This window comes from Pseudorasbora parva, chromosome 17 (assembly GCF_024679245.1).
Source record: "Pseudorasbora parva isolate DD20220531a chromosome 17, ASM2467924v1, whole genome shotgun sequence".
Taxonomy (NCBI): Eukaryota; Metazoa; Chordata; class Actinopteri; order Cypriniformes; family Gobionidae; genus Pseudorasbora; species Pseudorasbora parva.
The window spans coordinates 22,680,218-22,699,280 of record NC_090188.1 but is presented as its reverse complement, the minus strand read 5'-3'; the positions used below and the strand labels follow the sequence as shown (position 1 = coordinate 22,699,280).

The 19,063-nt window shown below is 37.6% G+C and overlaps 1 long non-coding RNA gene across 1 annotated transcript in view; it reads left to right on the top strand.

The window, feature by feature from the left end:
* Nucleotides 1–9,696: 9,696 nt before the first annotated feature.
* The window catches only part of LOC137044652 (uncharacterized), a 47,625-nt gene continuing 38,258 nt past the window's right edge, over nucleotides 9,697–19,063 (top strand). Inside the window, exons 1-2 of the long non-coding RNA XR_010898628.1 lie at nucleotides 9,697–9,814; nucleotides 14,208–14,277. This is a non-coding gene — a long non-coding RNA (uncharacterized lncRNA). The remainder of the gene's footprint in view (nucleotides 9,815–14,207; nucleotides 14,278–19,063) is intronic.

The following is a 19,063-nucleotide window of genomic DNA, read 5'->3' as shown; positions in this document are numbered from 1 at the left end:
ACGCAATTGGATAGACCTTCATCCAATCAGACCACCAGAGGCATGATCAACAGGCATAGCTCAAATGACTCTGATTGGTTGAAGGACTATTCAGGTTTCTTACCTGAGCTGCAGGGTGAAATCGCCGGTAGATCTGGCTGGGTTTACCCAGTTTAACCACAAAGTGGTAGGCCACGTAAAATCACAGAGCTGATTCAGCACATGCTGAGGCGCACTGTGTGCAGAAGTTGCCATATTTCTACAGATTATTTCTACAGCTACAGATTTCTAAACTAGGGCTGCACGATAAATCACAATAAAACCGCAGGCGATTTGGCAAAGACTGCGATTGTTGCATCATGCGCAGCTTCACAGTGCAGCACGGGGCAGTAGTATATGCTGCTCCATCATCTGCAAACCAGAGGGCACTCGTGCGCAGGAAACTCCAAATATGTGCAGCAGAAGGGATAGTTATTCATGGAAATCCCGATGAGCATACTATCGGTGAGCTGAATAAACAGATTGAAACACTTTGATTAAACATGATTAAATGCTTCTCATGTTTGGACAGATGTTTGACACGTTGCTTTTCCACATGCATGTTATAAGCGACTTAAACTCACAGTGCTTTCAGATTAAGCTGCATTTACTACTGATCACAGAGCCGTCCTGCACTACAAACTGTGCATAACATATAATCGCAGCCTTTGAAAGCTTTCATAATTGCGATAAGTGCTGTTTCGTGTTAATTGTGATTTATGTCATGCAACCCTACTCCAAACTTCATGTGGCCTTCAGATTAGCTCTAGAAAAGTGCGCAGGGAGCTTCATGGAATGGGTTTCCATGGCCGAATCTGCATCCAAGCCTTACATCACCATGTGCAATGCAAAGCATCGGATGCAGTGGTGTAAAGCATGCCACTGGACTTTAGAGCCATGGAGACATGCTCTCTGGAGTGACACATCACGCTTCTCTGTCTGGGAATCTGATGAACAAGTGTGGGTTTGGTGGTTGCCAGTGTAGGGGGGGTTATGGTGTGGGTTTGTTTTTCAGGGGTTGGGCTTGGGCCCCTTAGTTCCAGTGAAAGGAACTCTTAATGCTTAAGCATATCAAGACATTTTGGACAATTTCGTGGTCCCAACTTTGTGGGAACAGTTTGGGGATGGCCCCTTCCTGTTAAAACATGACTGCACAAAGCAAGATCCATAAAGACATGGATGAGAGAGTTTGGTGTGGAGGAACTTGACTGGAATGCACAATGAGTCTTGGTGTCCCAAAACTTTTGGCAAATAAGTGTACAACAATAAAAATGAATAAATATTATTGTGGCATGCAGTACAGCAAAGGCCAGTGGCGTGATTTGATAATGAGCGTCAGACTGGTCTCATATCTTTCACAGAGGAGCTTAGGATATATAAAAGGAGTGACGACAGTGTAGGATGAGAGAGGACCATGCTTGGACTTTTACATTATGTTTTGATTATGTTATATTAATAATAATAGATGTAATTTATAAAGCGCTTTTCATTCCAAAGACTCTCGTGTGTGCGGCAGTCGTCCATGAGGCTGCCATTTTTAGTTCCGTTTGGGAGTAATTATTTGTTATTTTACTAACTGATTTGTTGGCTGTATTATTTAAATGTTCACCGGTTCCCGCCTCCTTCTTCCCGTAACAATGAACTGCGTTACAATTGTCATTTAATATTTGCTAGTTGTTGTGTGTGCGCAATGCATCACTGTTGCATGACGTGACGCTAATGTTAGAGCTGGAGTTGGCATCTGCTCCCACTTCTCTGCCCTCTTAATTTAGCACTAGTCTTGCCAAAATTCCCACAACAGTAGGGGATATGAAAGGCTAATATGTGATTTCTTTGAAGCAAATGAAGTGAACCGAAAGTCTTTTTTTCTTTCTTTCACCTTTTGCTTGCCATTGTCACCATGGGAACATAATGTGCGTGGAGACCCAAAAGATCTTTGCCACCACATCACAGATGCATTGAGTAGTTACCCGCAACTGTGCGTATAAAGCAGGCACGTAACTACGGGTGGGCTAGCATGGACCTGTATTCGTGCACACCCAGCCACAATGCACAATTTTGGAAACCAATTCGAATAGAAAATCCTGCATACACCCCTGACACAAACAGCAACTGGGACTTTTTTCAGATATTTAAAAGTAAGATCTTATTTGCAGTTTCAGTTGTGCAGGAGCAACTTTTAAGATAGCACAAGCAGATGGCAACATGAAATAAATGTTTATTTATTTTATGTTTATTTTTTAAGCTCATTGATTTCACATGCTTAAGTTTAAAGGGTTAGTTCACCAAAAAATTGAAATTCTGTCATTCATTTAGGCTTTAATGAAGATGTAAATTTGGATCTAACTGTATAGAAAGGGTTAGTAAGGGATTTGTTGACACTGAGCTCATGTTAACATGCATATTATTTATGTCATGTGGTGTGTTTTAACATTTCAGAATGGGTCCCATTCACTTTTCCATGTAAACTTAGTGTTCGCTTTTTTAAAAGAAAAGGATGTAGGCCTATATCTCACAACAGATGCTGTCAAGCTTAACTTGTACTGAACTCTCAAGACTCTTGATTGAGGCATAACAGGCACTTTTTTAGACTCTAATAAGAATCCAGCTGTGTTAGTGCTTCTGCTATATCATCTACAGATAATAATTTATGAAATCAGAGCTGGGGAACTGTCCACTAAGATTTATGTCATTTTTGTAAGATGTTATTATATGGATCCATAGCACCCTCACTGTATAAAGATTAGTTTTAGGGAAGGAAATGAGACTCATACATCTGTAGGCAAGCAGCAAAACATTTCAATTTCAATTGCATTCCTCATAAACTCCAGTTCAGACAGGTGGAGTGTAAAAAGATCACTCTGATAATTCTCCCTCTCATATCCCTAAACAACACTGTCAAGATCTAATATTTCTGGTTTAGATTTGAGTTACAAATGCACTAAAATGCACAAATTGTTTATGTGACCAAATGGATGGACTTCCTGTGAAATAATTTAGCTTTCCATTTCATATTAGGTCTTGATTCACAGGAATTAATTGTTTATACTCTGAGGATAATCACTTGTTCCTGATTGCACAATTACATTAACTGATTGGACATTTATCAACAGCTGACTTTGCTGTTCACTGTACTTGTATTAACATAATTTACTCTGAAATTGCATCATAACATGTCTTCTATAAGGCTCATGCCCTTTCTTCTTGTATGGTTGTGATTAACGTCTTCAGTCTTTGTAAGGAATGGCTGCAGAGAATAGTTTGCCATGATTTTGATGATGATAAATGACTTGAGCCTTTGCTTCATATTTAGCTTGGATGAGTTGGTAGCATCACATCCATTAGCTAAGCGGTATTGAGTTAAAACACATCTGTAAGTCATTTAGCAATTGAAGGGACCATTATATCCTTTTCTGAACTGATGCTCACATCAGATGTGTTGACAGGCCATGAAGGTGTGGAGACCGCTGGTGTCTGTGTCAGACAGCAATTCACTCTCTCTGGAGTCAATCTCACAGGGCTCTAATCATCCCCTGCATCCCCTGTGTGTCAGTTTGCTGGAACCGATTTCTAGCCACTATCAAGTCATAGTCTCAGTTATGTGACGTAAAGGTATGTTTGCTGAAAAAACATTTGTGAAACATGAGAAAAAGCAGCTGTAGTCAAAATAATGATTAACCAGATGAGTAGACATGTGGTCAGGCTGGCAAAAGTGTGTCTGGAATTCCATTTGTGTGTGTGTTCAAGGGTTTCATGTATGCTGTATCTTTTCAGCAACGGCATCAAGGATCTTGTTGACTGGCTGGTTGCAGTTTCCATTTTTGGAGGAGTCGAAGACCTGAGATTAATAACCACAGAAATGAGTGTATAACCAAAACATAACATGTCCGTCTAATTTGCTGTCTGAGTTTGCAATAACACAGGTACAGATGCATAATTCAGTAAAGGCAAAGGCTTAGTGCATGTTAGAAGAACAACAAAGGAACTGCATACTAAAGCTATAGTTCATATATATATATAATTTATATACAGTGCCTTGTGAAAGTATTTGGCCCCCTTGAACTTTGCGACCTTTTGTCGCATTTCAGGCTTCAAACATAATGATATGAAACTGTAATTTTTTGTGAAGAATCAACAACAAGTGGGACACAATCATGAAGTGGAACGAAATTTATTGGATATTTCATATATTTCAGTTTTTGATTTGTTAAAAAAGTGTATTATATATATATATATATATATATATATATATATATATATATATATATATATATATATATATATATATATATATTTATATATTTATATATTATATATTTATATATTTATATATATATATATATATATATATATATATATTTATATATTATATATTTATATATTATTTATATATATATATATATATATATATATATATATATATATATATATATATATATATATATATATATATATATATATATATATATATATATATATATATATATATATATATATATATATATATATATATATATATATGTCTGACAGCAGCCGATATAATATGGTCCACAAAAAGATCTGATCTCACCATAATCAAATCGATCTGTGGTTACATGAAGAAACAGAAAAAACTTCAGAATGAACTAAATTCAGATGAACTGTGGCAACATCTCCAAGACGCTTGAAGAAACCTTCCCGCAAATCTACTAGAGATTTTGATTTTTAATGCAATGAAAATGCTACACTCTTAGAAAAAGGTAAACACTTAAAAGCTTTCACTGGGACGGTAGAAACAGAAAAATCTGAGACCGATTAAATCCAGAAGAACTATGGCAACAACTTCAAGGCGCTTGAAGAAAGCTTCCCACAAATCTACCTGAAAAACTTTGTGCCGGTGTACCAATAGGACAAAAGCTGTTTTAAAAGCAAAGGGTGGTTACAGCAAATATTGATTTGATTTAGTTAACAGAAGTTAACTGATAAATAACATCCATTTATGGCATTATTTTTGACAGCATCCTCACTTTTCAGCCTAAAACTTTTCAAGAAAGGTTTCTTCAAGCGTCTTGGAGACGTTGCTGCAGTTCTTCTGGATTTAGTATGTTTCTTCATGTATATCAGTAACATACCTTTTTGAAGGGGTACTGTCCCAGTGAAAGCTTTTCTCCTTTTTTTCTAAGAGGTTAGCATTTGAATTGCATTCAAATCAAAATCTTTAGTAGCCTGTAATAATTTAGATTTAAGATTTAACTCCTTTCTCTGTTTTTCTGATGAGATCAACTCTGTGAAAGTATAAAAATAACGCTGCAGATATAGAAGTTGCATCATCATTCTCATCTTAACAGATCAGTGTGTTAAATATGGCTCTGGCACTTTTATAGTCTTGCAGACAGGTCTTATGGCCTTATAGGCTTTTTCCTGTGGTAGGAAACATGTTTTCACTGTGTTTCCCTCTTCTCCTTTGTGCCACCCTCCCCTTTGTGTCTCCCTTTATGAGAAAGAATTCACTGTGTCAACACCATTAATGAGCCATCACGCCTCCCTGAGTCGACAGGCATACTGTATTACACTTTGAGTGCTAAAGAATCAAATGGATCATGACTAAGCCATATTTTGTGGTCTCATTTATGATTTAGCTGCAAATGTCATTTTAATTGATTGATGGATGGATTGATTTTTATTGTTATATTTATTTTCAGTAATTATGTCACTGGTCAGCTTGTGACCTGTAAAGGTAAATCTTGCAGTCACTTTTTTCCCCTTCAGAATGGTTGTTTTTGGCACAATATTTACTATCTAAAAACATACACATGCAATCCCAGGATATCTGTTTACATTAATTAAATAGGCTAAATCTTAAAATAACCCTGCAGCGTTTTCCTTTTAAGCTTAAATTAAAATTTAATCAAGTTCATTATACTCTAAATCAAATTCATAGAACCAGAAAGCATCACTTAAAGATGCTCCACTCTACTTCCAGACAATTTCTTTAATATATATACTGAATATGAAATCAGATTTTGTTACATTTCATTTATATGAAGGTTTTAGACGAGGGCTATTCAAATATTGGCCTGGAGGGCCAATGCGCAGCAGAGTTTAGCTCCAACCCTGATCAAACACACCCATGATTTTTCTAATGATCCTGAAGATATTGATTAGCATGTTCAGGTGTGTTTGATCAGGGTTGGAGCTAAACTCTGCAGCGCATTGGCCCTCCAGGGCAAGATTTGAATAGCCCTGTTTTAGACCGTACTTAATTCTATAATGTTGACAATCTCTGTCTGTTACTGATTATTAATACTTGTATTAGTTCTCCTTCATAAACGCAAACATGTTGTACTATTGGGGAAAGAGTCTTCTTGACAATATGTAGGCTACTTGATGCATTACAGCAAGCTCAAGTAATTACAGGCTTTGCTATTACATTTATGAGGATAATTAGCATTTTACAGTAAGCAAGAGAACTGGGTCTTCATCATATAGAAGTGCTGATGCTCAAGCAGCAGTGAAAGACTTTTGTTCAGTGCCCTGATATTACCTTGCCCCCCTCTATTATCTCTAATGAGACAAACAGATGTGTGTGGCATTGTTTTTTATAGCAGTGTAGTGACTTATTCAGCAAAAATAAAGCGTCCCAATGGAGATCCCATGCAAAGAGTACAGGAAATGTAACTGTGGTAGGTTGCAACACAGAAGTAGCCCTGGTCGGGTGCTTACATCCTTTTTCGTAAAAGTTATTTTGTTGAGGAAAACAAACAGATGCGGTGTCTTTGCATTTTGAAGAGGTCAGTGTTTCTTTTCTTGGCTGTTTTCTCAAGCATTGACCTTGGGTTTGGACAATTAGTCTATGCAATTGAACAGGGACAGACCTGAGCTTCCAATCAAGACTTGGGCTTTTTGTTTTCCCCGAAGTCAGTGAGAGACAAAGGTCTCAGGTCAAAAGAACTGTCCCCCCGTACCGTTCTGTCTTTTGCCCATGTCAGCTGGTGGAGCCACTGATATTTTCTAAAGTCTGGAAGAGACTGAAGGCTCACAGATTGACTGTCTGGCCCAGGGCAGAGCGCATATGTGGGTCCTAAAAGGTTGATGTTATTTAACTCAGGGGGCCAAATCAGAAAATGAGCAGTCACAGATCATTTACAAGAGACCTTAAAGTTCAGCCGAGCACCAATCCAAATTTCTGTCCTCACTTCCAGCATTAGTGAATCGGTAGTGTGCCCCGCTTGGACGCTATGAACAGATGCTGCTTTTGTCAAGCACAAGAAAACCCCTACTAAACTGACATTTTATGATGATAATAATCATGGATGATGAAATGGGGGGAAAAACTCTTTTGGGCGTATTAAAGAGGACATTCTGTCTTAGATCTTGTTCATGCTTCTGCATGTTTAGAACTGGCATGTTCGTTATACATAACAGTGGATTTTTGTGTACAGCTGTGGGTTCCCGCACTACAAGGGTGGATATGCTATATTAAATTATTTATTTAATAAAATTTAATTCAGCACAAACACAATTTAACTAAATATTTAGGATATTTAAATATGTAGGATACCTAAATATTATGGATGCTGCATTTTTCCAGCATGCAGACAGTGTTGTCAGTTAAACGACTAGAGGCCAGACCTCAAGCTAGACCTCAAGGGTTCAAACTTCATTTGTTCCAACACAGTAAAGTCATGTTCTACAAGGTTTGTAATGTCATACAGAATCAAGGTTGAAGTTGTGCAACCTTCTTCTAGCGGCCCAGGGGAAGACCTGTTTAACACTTTAAACAAGTTTAAGCAGCTGCAAATCCCACCTGACAGAGTCACGGCCTGTGAAACAAGTCCAATTGCTTTTGTTTTTATCATTTAATTTATTGTGCGTAAAAAACCTGGAGCTTTCAGAACTCAACTGCAGGTCATGTAAGACATTATGATAGATCTTACATCTTTCTTAAATTTGTTGAAGTTGCACAATTTTTTTGAGGGGACATTGTGCAATGTGGAATATCAGGAGTTGGAATGATCAAGTCAAGAATCGGCTGGCCGCATCTAATAATAGTTTGCAAATGTGAACAGAATGTGCTGACATTTTTGGAAGGTATGTATGGGTCTTTCGGCCTTTGACGTCTTAGAGGTTCACTGCACCCGAGGACTATAAAGAAATAAGTTAGCGCAATCAAAAATAAACAGTAAATTAACGTTGACGGGAATGAGTAAACGTTCTCTTTGGAGTGTCGAGCATCCATTCTAGTTATGCAATGTACATTTACAGGTTACAGGATTTCTAAAAATGACCACTAAGGATTTTTGGAATGGATTCCTTTGAACCGATTTGAGACAAACAGTGTGAGAGAGTCCCAAAGCTTTACCTGCTCTGTGTTACATAACTGTCAACACCTTTGTAGTTTTATTTATAATACAACGTAACTAAGAGGAGTACAACTACGTGTACTCTCAGTTTTCTGGCAGTCAGGAAGGAAATCATGTTGACATTGGTTGGAGTGGCATTGCAAACAAAGCATGTTCTTGGCTTCGTTCTTTGTTTTTCTTGCTCGGCACCCAGCGTAGCTGCTGTCAGCACATGGTCAAGGTGCCAGTTAGGGGCAAATAGATCATTGTAAATTCCGGGCTGTGCCTTCGTTCATTCACAAAAAAATGTTTGCAGATAAAACCACTTGAGTGGTTTCCTTTTCCCAGGACCCTTGTTATCATGCTCTAGGCCTGGTGACATTACATTTTGTATAATGTCAGCTTACGCTGCACTTCCTAATTTACTTTTAGCAGCGAGAGTTTATTTCTTGCAAACTGTCCTTTTTGGCAGACAATCAATTTAATCTATTGGGACTTTCTTTTTACTTAGTCTTGAGTTTACGTTTTTAGTTGAATCTAATCAAGTGGAGGTTATGTGAACTCTGGGTTCTGCTGTGACTTGGCGAACTTTTCAGAGAAGATTGATTTTGTGACAAGTCGGATCATATGTCAAATTTAGTGCACTAATAATTTGACTGAACTCACAACAAGTGTGGAGGGAATAGCAGCTCTGTTCTGGATAACTAAATGGCCCAGAGTAGAACAGCAGACATAGACCACTCCTTAATATATTATTTATGTACAGGGAAAAGGTTATTACAAAGAGAATTACAGATGTTGGATCACTTCATAAACATGCCATCTTGCTTCTATTTGTTTTGATAAAAATATATATATTTTTGAAACATTATCCTTCAAATAAATAAAAAAAAGAAGAAATTTTACATACCGGTGGAACAAAGGTCAAAAGATTGTATTGTTATTTTTTTGTATTTGTTTTTGTAACTTGCTTTAAAATAATATATTTCAAATGAGAAAATGATATATATTGTTCTAATATTGTGTGGGTCCCCCCTTTGTTGCCAAAACAGCCCTGACCCATCGAGGCATTGATTCTACTAGACCACTGAAGGTGTGCTGTGGTATCTGGCACCAAGATGTTAGCAGTAGATTCTTTAAGTCCTGTAAGTTAGACTGAGTTCTGGAGATTTTGGAGGCCAAGTCAACACCTCAGACTCATTGTTGTGCCCCTCAAACCATTCCTGAACCATTTTTTTTGCTTTGTGCCAGGGTGCATTATCCTGCTAAAAGAAGCCCGCCACCAGGGATTACTGTCTCCATGAAAGGGTGTACATGGTCTGCAACAATGCTTAGGTAGGTGAAACGTGGCAATGTAACATCCGCGTGGATGGCAGGACCCAAGGTTTCCAAGCAGAACATTGCCCAAAGCATCACACTGCCTCCATCGGCTTGACGTCTTTTCATAGGGTATCCTGGTGCCAGGTGTTCCCCAGGTAAGAGACACACACACAGACACACACACATACACATACACACACACACCTGGCCATCCACGTGATTCATCAGACCAGGCCACCTTTTTCCATTGCTCTGTGGTCCAGTTCTGATGCTCACGTCCCCACTTAGCATTTTCGGCGGGGAACAGGAGTCAGTCGCTACGTAGCCCCATACACAACCATCTGCAATGAACTGTGTATTCTGACACCTTCCTATCAGAACTAGATACCTTCTTAAAGGGGTGATGTATTGAGAAATCAACTTTCCCTTGAGCAGTTGATATATAAAGGTCATGGTAATATAAGAATATCCTGTAAGTTTCTGGAGCTGAAAAATTGTAACCTTGCCCACCGACTCATGGAGGGCTCGTGCTAGCTGGCTATGTGTAATATAAAAATAATAGTCCAATCAACCGCGGGTGGATGAAAAATAAATAAATCAATCATTGTGTTTGTTTGGTAAAGACATTTACGAGCCCTGTGATCGAGAAAATCATTCCGGTTGCCTCTCCTCTCTCATGTGAACTGAACTGACAGAAGCATAGATATAAAAGGAGCTTAAGCTCATTAAATATGCAAATCTTATCCAATCCCAGCCATGGGCGTTTACTTCCAAGTCTCCAGTGCCGCACGCTCATCAAAACCCAACGTTTTGGAGAGAGCCTCAAAACCAGTGTAGAAAATAGCCTACTACTTACTAGTTATGATGTTTTTAAATGTACAAACCCCCCGAACATCATTAGTTGACCTCAGACAACAGTATTTTAAAAAGCCAGTTCATGACACCTTTAAGCAATTTTGGCAACAGTACTTTGTCTGTTTTATCGGACCATGTGGGCCAGCCTTTGCTCTCCATGTGCATCCGTCAGCCTTAGCCACACAGGACCCTGTTGTCAGTTGACCACTGTTCCACCTTTGAGACACTTTTGATAGATACTGACCACTGCAGATCGGGGACTAACAGCTGTAGTTTTAGAGATGCTCTAGCCATCACAATTTGGCCCTTGTCAAACTTGCTCAAATCCTTACGCTTGCCATTTTTTTCCTGCTTTCATTTTTATATCATCTTAGTATTTAGTATCTTGTATAGTAAGTTAGATGTTCAGTTTGTTAAATGTTTTCTACCTGTAAATAAAATGAACCCAACTCCATCTGACCAGTTTTTCACTGGTACCATGACAAACAGGTCAGAATGTGACATTTATATTTGGACAAAATGGAAAATGGAAACCACCATATAATGCTATAGTTGTCCATTGACTGATCTAAGGCCTTCAGGGCACTGAAGTCTTCATACTATACTGTATCATATAAACTGTTCAGAATATAGTCACCACCCTTCATTCTCCCCATTGACAGCAGTGAGGCCCCCCGGGCACTGGCCAATAAAGAGATTCTCAGAGAAAGAATGTAAAGCTATAGAAGTCTGTTTAGCTGAATCTGATAGAATAGATCCTGTTCATGCCAATGAGAGGTGAGAAGTTGGGGACAAATGTTCTATTGGGTTTCCAAACACTACAGATTACAACTCATATGTGTGGACCAGATGTTTTGCCACAGGGATAGAGTACATTTCTCATCTAGAACCGCACAGGAACGTAACGATTTCTTTGGGAATGTGCCAGAAAGGGCTTAAGTTCTATTGTAAACATGTCTACCTCTACTCAAATTCACAAAAGATTTCCCTTCTTGATAAATGAGAGAAGGTGAATTTTATTTTTCCTGTAAGTAGGTAAAATATAGCAGTTGGCTGTGTCTTTTCTTTATTTGTGCAATCATTCTATTCCTGTATTAATTTCTTCAAAGAGTCAAGGTTTAGGTTTGCTGCTCACAGCTAATCAAGACAAATCATAAAAAAAAAAATATATATATATATATTCTCAGGTTCTTAGAAGGGTTAGAATTAGCTTCAGCATGAAAATATGCAAACCTAGTCATTTTATTGTAAGCTTTCTGACAATTCTACATTGTGTTTTTGCATAAGCAGTAATGTAAGTTAAAGTTCATCCATTTTATTTTCTGACCTTCCACAAAGGAAAAAATGCTGAACATGGAATTTGCAAGTGAATTTTGACAGAGGACCAAAATCCATCAGTCTCTATCAGATAAGACCAAACACTGACTACAATCTTTACTAATCCCATGGGGCCAGAGGAAAAAATATATGTGGCACACTGTTACCCATTCCAACATTAGATTTAGTTTAGCTTGCTTTAGGTATGTGTATACAATGAGTGGGGCCCTTTATGCTGAGAATATATTATTCTGTCAGCTGGTCTTTTTTTCCCATGATCTACTCATGTTTAGAGTATCAGGAAATCAATAGAGTGAGAACATGTTTTCTTTGTAAATTGTTAAATATATAATATATATGTTTTAATCACTTGCTATGAAAGTCAAACGTTCCTCTTGATGAATTTGACCCTCTGTACTCTGGTGAAGGAGTCTGGATAAATAAATGTACCTTCAGTGTGTCCTGCTGGTCATCTCTGCAGTACTTCCTGTCCGACCTCTATCAGGTAGCTGGATTTCCCGCCCTGATGCTGTTGACTCAGCTGGGTTTAGTGAAGTGTTTCTATTTGAGCACACCGAGTAAGGCAGGTCCAATTTGTAATGCTGATAAAAAAGGTTGCAGCCTTACTAAACAAGCTGTAAGCCCTGCTTTATTATCCTTCACACCTTCAGACCAGCACAAAGCTCTTTAAAGAGAATCTCACTCAGGAAAACAAGCTTCTGCTCTGAGACCCTCATATGAGCGTGTGAAATCCCTGAGCATTGGTGTTTTAAGAAACCCAGTCGTACAGAGTCAAAGGTCAGGAGAGCTTGGAGGTCCGATACACGAGGTTGCCCCTCAGATATTTTGGTGGGGCTTGAAAGGAGTCTAAACTTCCTCCCGATTTCACGTATGGCATAAAGAGAGGTGTTTTACTTGCTTAAACATTTTTTATGGATAACCTAATTGATTTTGCGCATTGAGTTAGTTTTGTTGTTTATTCAAAAGTAACACACAGGTCTAAATCTGGTTGAGTGGATTCATCAAATGCGGTAATAAAGGCTCCTTTAATCTGTGCTGAATCTCTTGAAGTCGTTCATTTTTCAAGATTAAACTAGATAAATCTCCAAAACTGAAGGTTCTAATATGTTTTCCCTCACTTCTGTTGAAATAACAAGAGTTGTAGAGGGGTTTCATTCCTCTTCCCGTGGCCGCTTTCCGAATTAATCACTCTCAACAGGTAACTTTCAGTGGCCGATCATGATGAATAGCACCAACTCCATTAAAGTAAAACACTGGTGATTAATAACATCCCCAGACTTTGCATACAGAGCAAGACAAATACACATCTCTCCTGACCTCTTGCCGTTCAGGGTGAAATCATAACCTTCCTCTCCTCTGCACACACATAGCAATCAAAACAAACGGAGCCTTAAGCTGAGGAACATTGCAAATGTGAAAGCGTACACTGCAACAGTGAAACCTGTCACCCTTTGAATGTTTAAAGTGACTGGATCACATTCAAATGCTGCTCTGTAAATTGCAGTCAAAGTGAATGGGCTGTGAAGGACATCATAAACCTAATGCATGTATTATGACTTATGCACTGTATTTCATTTGTTCTGAAGCCATACAATAGGTTTATTTGAGGAACAGAATGAAGGTAGTTCGGGTTTTTTTTTTTCTAAAGCTGTCTTTCTGACAGCGGTCTTAACCATTAACTTTAATGTTAGCCACAATCTGGAGCTCTTTTCCCTCAGACTAGTATGAGCCTATATTGTATTATGGATTTTATTATTTTAATGTGATATTTTGTTTTGTTAAATATAATCAAAAAGAGTTTATTTAAGGTGTCCTTGTTACAGTGTAATTATACAATTAAGTACTGAGTTATATTGATTGCATTACAAGTAACTTGAGTTATGTAATCGGAATACTTTTTAAGTAACAAGTTAAGTAAAGCATTACTTTTAAATGTACAACATAATATCTAAGTTACTTTTTTTCAAATAAGTAATGCAAATTGAAAAAAAGCGAGCATGTGTACGTCTTCCCCACGTGAGCTGGAACTTAATTAAAAATAAATGAAGTTTTACACATTAGGATCCAAAGGAACCTTATGCAGCAACTCTGTTCTTCCACAATATCTTGCTGTCTTCCTTGACATGTTTATTGCTGCTGGTTAGCGTGATCCGATGAGTCGGTGGGCGGGGCGTGCCTATTATTTTGTAGAGGCGGTGTTTCGCTACTAGATGATGTCAGGATGAAGCACACAATCATTTTCTGGGCCTGGTGTCTATAAAAGCTTTTATTTGACTAACATGGAAGTTTTCAGCTCTGAAACTTACAGGATAATCTTATATTACTATGACATTTATGATATTGTGTTCATCTCAGGTGCTGGATTTGCAGACACAATGCTGTGCCTTCTATATTGGATCCGACAGGAATTGTGCAACACACTTATGTGAGTAAAACGTCTTTTTATATGTAATAGTAGTCCCGGGGCTATGTGTTTTCCAGACGGGCTACCAAGACGTACGCCCGTCGGCAGAAATAATATTCCTTTCTTGATCTGGGCATGTGTGTGTCTGTGTGTGTTCGCGCTTATATGCACAAATCGTGCAGGCCATGTAATACAGAAATATTATTCCAATCAATCGCGGGTGAGAAATAAATCATTGTGTTAGATAAAGACGTTTACGAGCCCTGTGAGAGAATCATCTCGGTTGCCACTTTCAAATCAATCCCTCCCTCATTAGAACTGAACTAACAGGGGAGCTGAAGCTTATTAAATATGCAAATATTATCCAATCCTAGCTGTGGGCGTTTACTTCCAAGTCTCCATTGCGGCACGTCCATCAAAACCCAGCGTTCAGAAGAGGGCCTTAAAACCAGTGTAGAAAATAGCCTATTTCTTATTAGTTACAATAATAATAATAATAATAATAATAATAATAATTCATTACATTTATATAGTGCTTTTCTAGACACCCAAAGTGCTTTACATATAGAAAGGGGGAATCTCCTCAGCCACCACTAATGTGCAGCACCCACCTGGATGACAGTTACGATGTTTTTGAATGTAAAAACCACACAAACATCATTAGTTGACCTCAGACAACAGTATAAAAGAATGCCAGTTCCTGACACCTTTAAAAAATAACTAAGTAACACAATTATTTACTTTTTAAGGGAGTAACACAATATTGTAATGCGTACTTTTCAAAGTAACTTTCTCCAACACTGGTAATTACTATAGGGAAGGTTTGTTTTTAATTATGTAAAATGTACTGTTTTACTGTTGTAAGTACATGTAACACATTTGTGACATTGTAAAAAAGTCTTATAAATTATATTTATTTACTTTTACACCTTATTTTTGGGTTCAATTTTTTTTTTTTTTTAAAGGTGGGATAATTGCTTTTTTGTAACCGTTGTTGTTATTTCAAATCACCAAAACAAACCCCTACCCCCAGAAGTGTACGCCCCATTTTGATAGCTCCGCCCCACACATATGTAACACAGGCAACGACTATAGCAGAATGTTACTAATCCAGTGTGTTACTAATCCAGGTTGAATATTCAATGAAAAAGTCACCCCTTCCATCACAAAAACACAAACCGTTCTCATGAGCAACTCTATAATACACAAGCACGACAGTCCAACTATCGAACATATTACAATTATGACAAGATTAGACAGTTATAGCGATCACAAAAACACAAACCGTTCTCATATTACAATTATGGGTTATAAGGGTTATATAGATCATGAGAAAACGCACGTATAGTAGGAGTATACTAGGCTATCTTACTTGTTGGACACATTTTGTGAGCTGACGCTTCAAACAGACATTGAGGAGATTTAGATGCTCTATACAGTGTGGAAATAAACGGGTCTTTATCATCGCTGAAGTGAGCAACAAAAATGAACAAACAAGCGAACATGACACAAGCATATTCAAGAAAAAGCCAGCATCTCGGCTAATGTCCGTCCTGTGTGTCGTGTTTTGAATAATGACGTGCACTGAGCCTCCCTTCTCACCATCAATAGTAGACACGCACCTTACCTGCACATTGGCTACAAGTTTGTTATTGGACTTGGTCCGTTTTGTAAAACGGTTTTGAAATAATACCTACCCCATCTTTAACTCCATTGGATCCCAATATATACAAGTTTAATTTTTACGTTTTGAATTATGTAGGAGTTAGAATGACCGTTTTCTGAAACGACAACAAAAAAACTTTCTTTTTCTCATAATATACATTGCACATAGAATCTATCTCTCTAAATCCCTCGATCCTTTCTATGAGCTACTCTACACTGATTGGCCAGATGGATCAATCTGTTGTGATTGGTCTACTGCGTACAGTGCTTGTCAGAAGCTAAACGGACATTACTAACTGAACTTGCGCTCTGGAGGCTCCCTCAGTTCTTAGCAATATACACACTGGAAAAGACAAAGACGATGATGCCGAGTTTACCATATCAATCTGAGCGCACGTCCAATGATGAAACATGGGAAGAACTAGTTATTAAACCTGAACCCCCATTGCAAGGGCAACTTGAATAGAACTTTTCTCATTTTTACTTCAGTGGTTGGAAAGTAGCCTACATTACAAGCTTTTTGTGTATTTTTGTGGCAAAATAAACATTGGTCATTGTAACCAGTAAGAAGCTCCTGCACGCTTCTACAAAGACTAGTGAAAAGCTTTAGTCTTTTAGTGTGCACTTGGCTTTTAATCAGCACAGCTGCTCCCTCTTTTCAATTCTGCTAAATTCCCTTGAATGACCGTTTACCATTTGAGAAATTAGCAGTCAGTTGTGTTTGCCACATCTCATTCTGGTTGCTAGCAGCATAGAAGGGTTCTTTCCACAATTATTGTAAACATTTGATGTGTTTTGCTTACAGAACCCCTCCAATGCATTCCATATGGCTTTCTTGAAGCAGTTTGGTTATCGGTAGCCACATGATCGCCTTTGAACCGATTAAGCAGGTCACGCAGGAAGCAGTGTGTATTTCAGAACACATCTATCATAAAGTATCTGATCTCTGTGGGTCTCATCCGGTTTTAGTGTCAAGAGCACAAATGAGCTCAAGGCCCAGAACAACAAGCAACATAAACAGCTTTCAGTGTTCTCAGCGGGGTGGCTGCTCGTTTATCTCTCTCAGTGAAGCAATCGCTCAGTGAAATATTTTCACAACTGTTTTTTTCAGTGTGGGGCATTAATGGGTCATTATCTGTTCGCTGCCTTTCTAGTTGAGATTTGTTGGTGACGTCAGATTCATACATTCTGTGAAAAATAGTCACTAGTTGTGGATGACTTTATGTCAGACCTCAGGCTGATTACTAATCTCTGCTTTAGCTCAGCAATAAGGGAGCTGCTTTCATGAAAGTGACATTCAGGAATTCACTGGAAACCATACGGTCTTGTTATAAACAATGTAATAAAAAGAAACTGAACTTTTCCACTCTGTGGAATCCGCTGTAATGTACTCACATATTAACTGCACTATTAAATATAAACTATTTCTGATTGATCAGTCCTGAAATATCATTGATCATTCAGTATTGCATATTCATCCATAATACTCTCAAATTGCGTAACCTAAAGATATAGCCTAAAAAAGGCAAACGACAATGACAATCTTTAGATATTCTATTGTTAAAATATGTTAATGTTGATATTTTATTTTTAAATATCAATTTTATAACAATTCAACAATGACAAATGAGGTGTATACTACATAGTGTTTGTTTAGTTTAGTTTTTTTTAAATTCTCTGATACTGATAGACAATTATTCAGAATAATGTTTGCCAATGGCAATACCGATAGTTTATTTTTTTTATTTTTTAAATGTTATGGAAAAACAAATTCACTCCCAAGTTCCAACTTATGCTGTAAACTACACAGGATTTGGAGGTTAAAATTACCAACAGATATTTAGGGGCCAAGCACCGAAGTTGCGGAGGCACCTATTGAAACCGTTCTCGCACTTTTTTCTTCCGCCATGGTAGTCTATGGCAGCCCATAGAACCGTTTGCGGGAAAGTTTTAACGATTTTACATTTTGATAGAGCTCCAGATTTCTGAGCTCCTGCTGATAGTACCCTATGATGTCATTTCCATCATTATATATTTCCCGCCATTTTGAATTTCCTCCAAAACCTACTTTTGCGAACTCGTCCTAGACGGTTAGTCTGATTTGCACGAAAATTGAACCAGATCATCTTGCCGACAAAAAGTTATGGAATTCAAGTTGATTCGTCAAATTGTTTCCGACAAACGCGCAAACAAATTTTATGTAGCGCTTGCGAAAACAGACGTAAGGCTGTATCTCCGCAACGCTTTATCGTATTAAGACCAAACTTGGTACATGTCGGCACAAGCATGTCTTGTGCTATTTATTTTCAGATATATGCTGTATTCTTGCCATGTTGTAAGTAGCCTACCATACACACTGTAGCCTACGCTCTTAATCTACTTTGATCTCATACACTGCCGTTTCAAATCGAACCTTATACAAATCTGCAGTGGTCAGGTGGTACAAACTGTAACTCATGGAAAATTACAAGATTACATATTGTAATTACAAGTTCTATAAGCATGTGAAGGCTTTTTACAGTTACAGTAATTATGACCTGGAGTGAACGCACCTCTATTTACCCCCAAATAAGAAAATGAAATATTTTGTATGTAAGAGTAGTTTTCATATACACTTGTCTTCATGACTAATTGTAAATAAGCTCCTTTTCTAGTACTTTTATTTATAGCTAAACTCTACATAAAATCTGTAAAAAAATAAATAAAAATAGGGAACTATGTACATTATTAATTTGACAAAATATCCGTAATAGTTTTATAGCTGTTTTACCTATATTTTGAATTTTGAACTTGGAAACGTCTGTCATGTTCTGCCAGTACATTCTGTTTTTATGGATTTTTTTTTTTTTTTTTTTTTTTTTTTTACAATGGAACTAACAAACTGTAAACATTGGATATCTGCATGACATATTGTTCACAAGCTGTTTTATTGAGTTCTTTCTGCATTTGTAACCCTGATTGAGCGATTGCATGTATTACAGTATACTTCTTTTAACATACCTTTTGATGTTCATGCATTTTTTTGTGCTATATCTTGTTATAAAGTGGAAAAAATACTTATTGTGCTTTACAGTTATCTGTTACGTCACATTTAATAACATCATTTATTGTTTGAATGTCATGATAAAATTGACAGAATTTG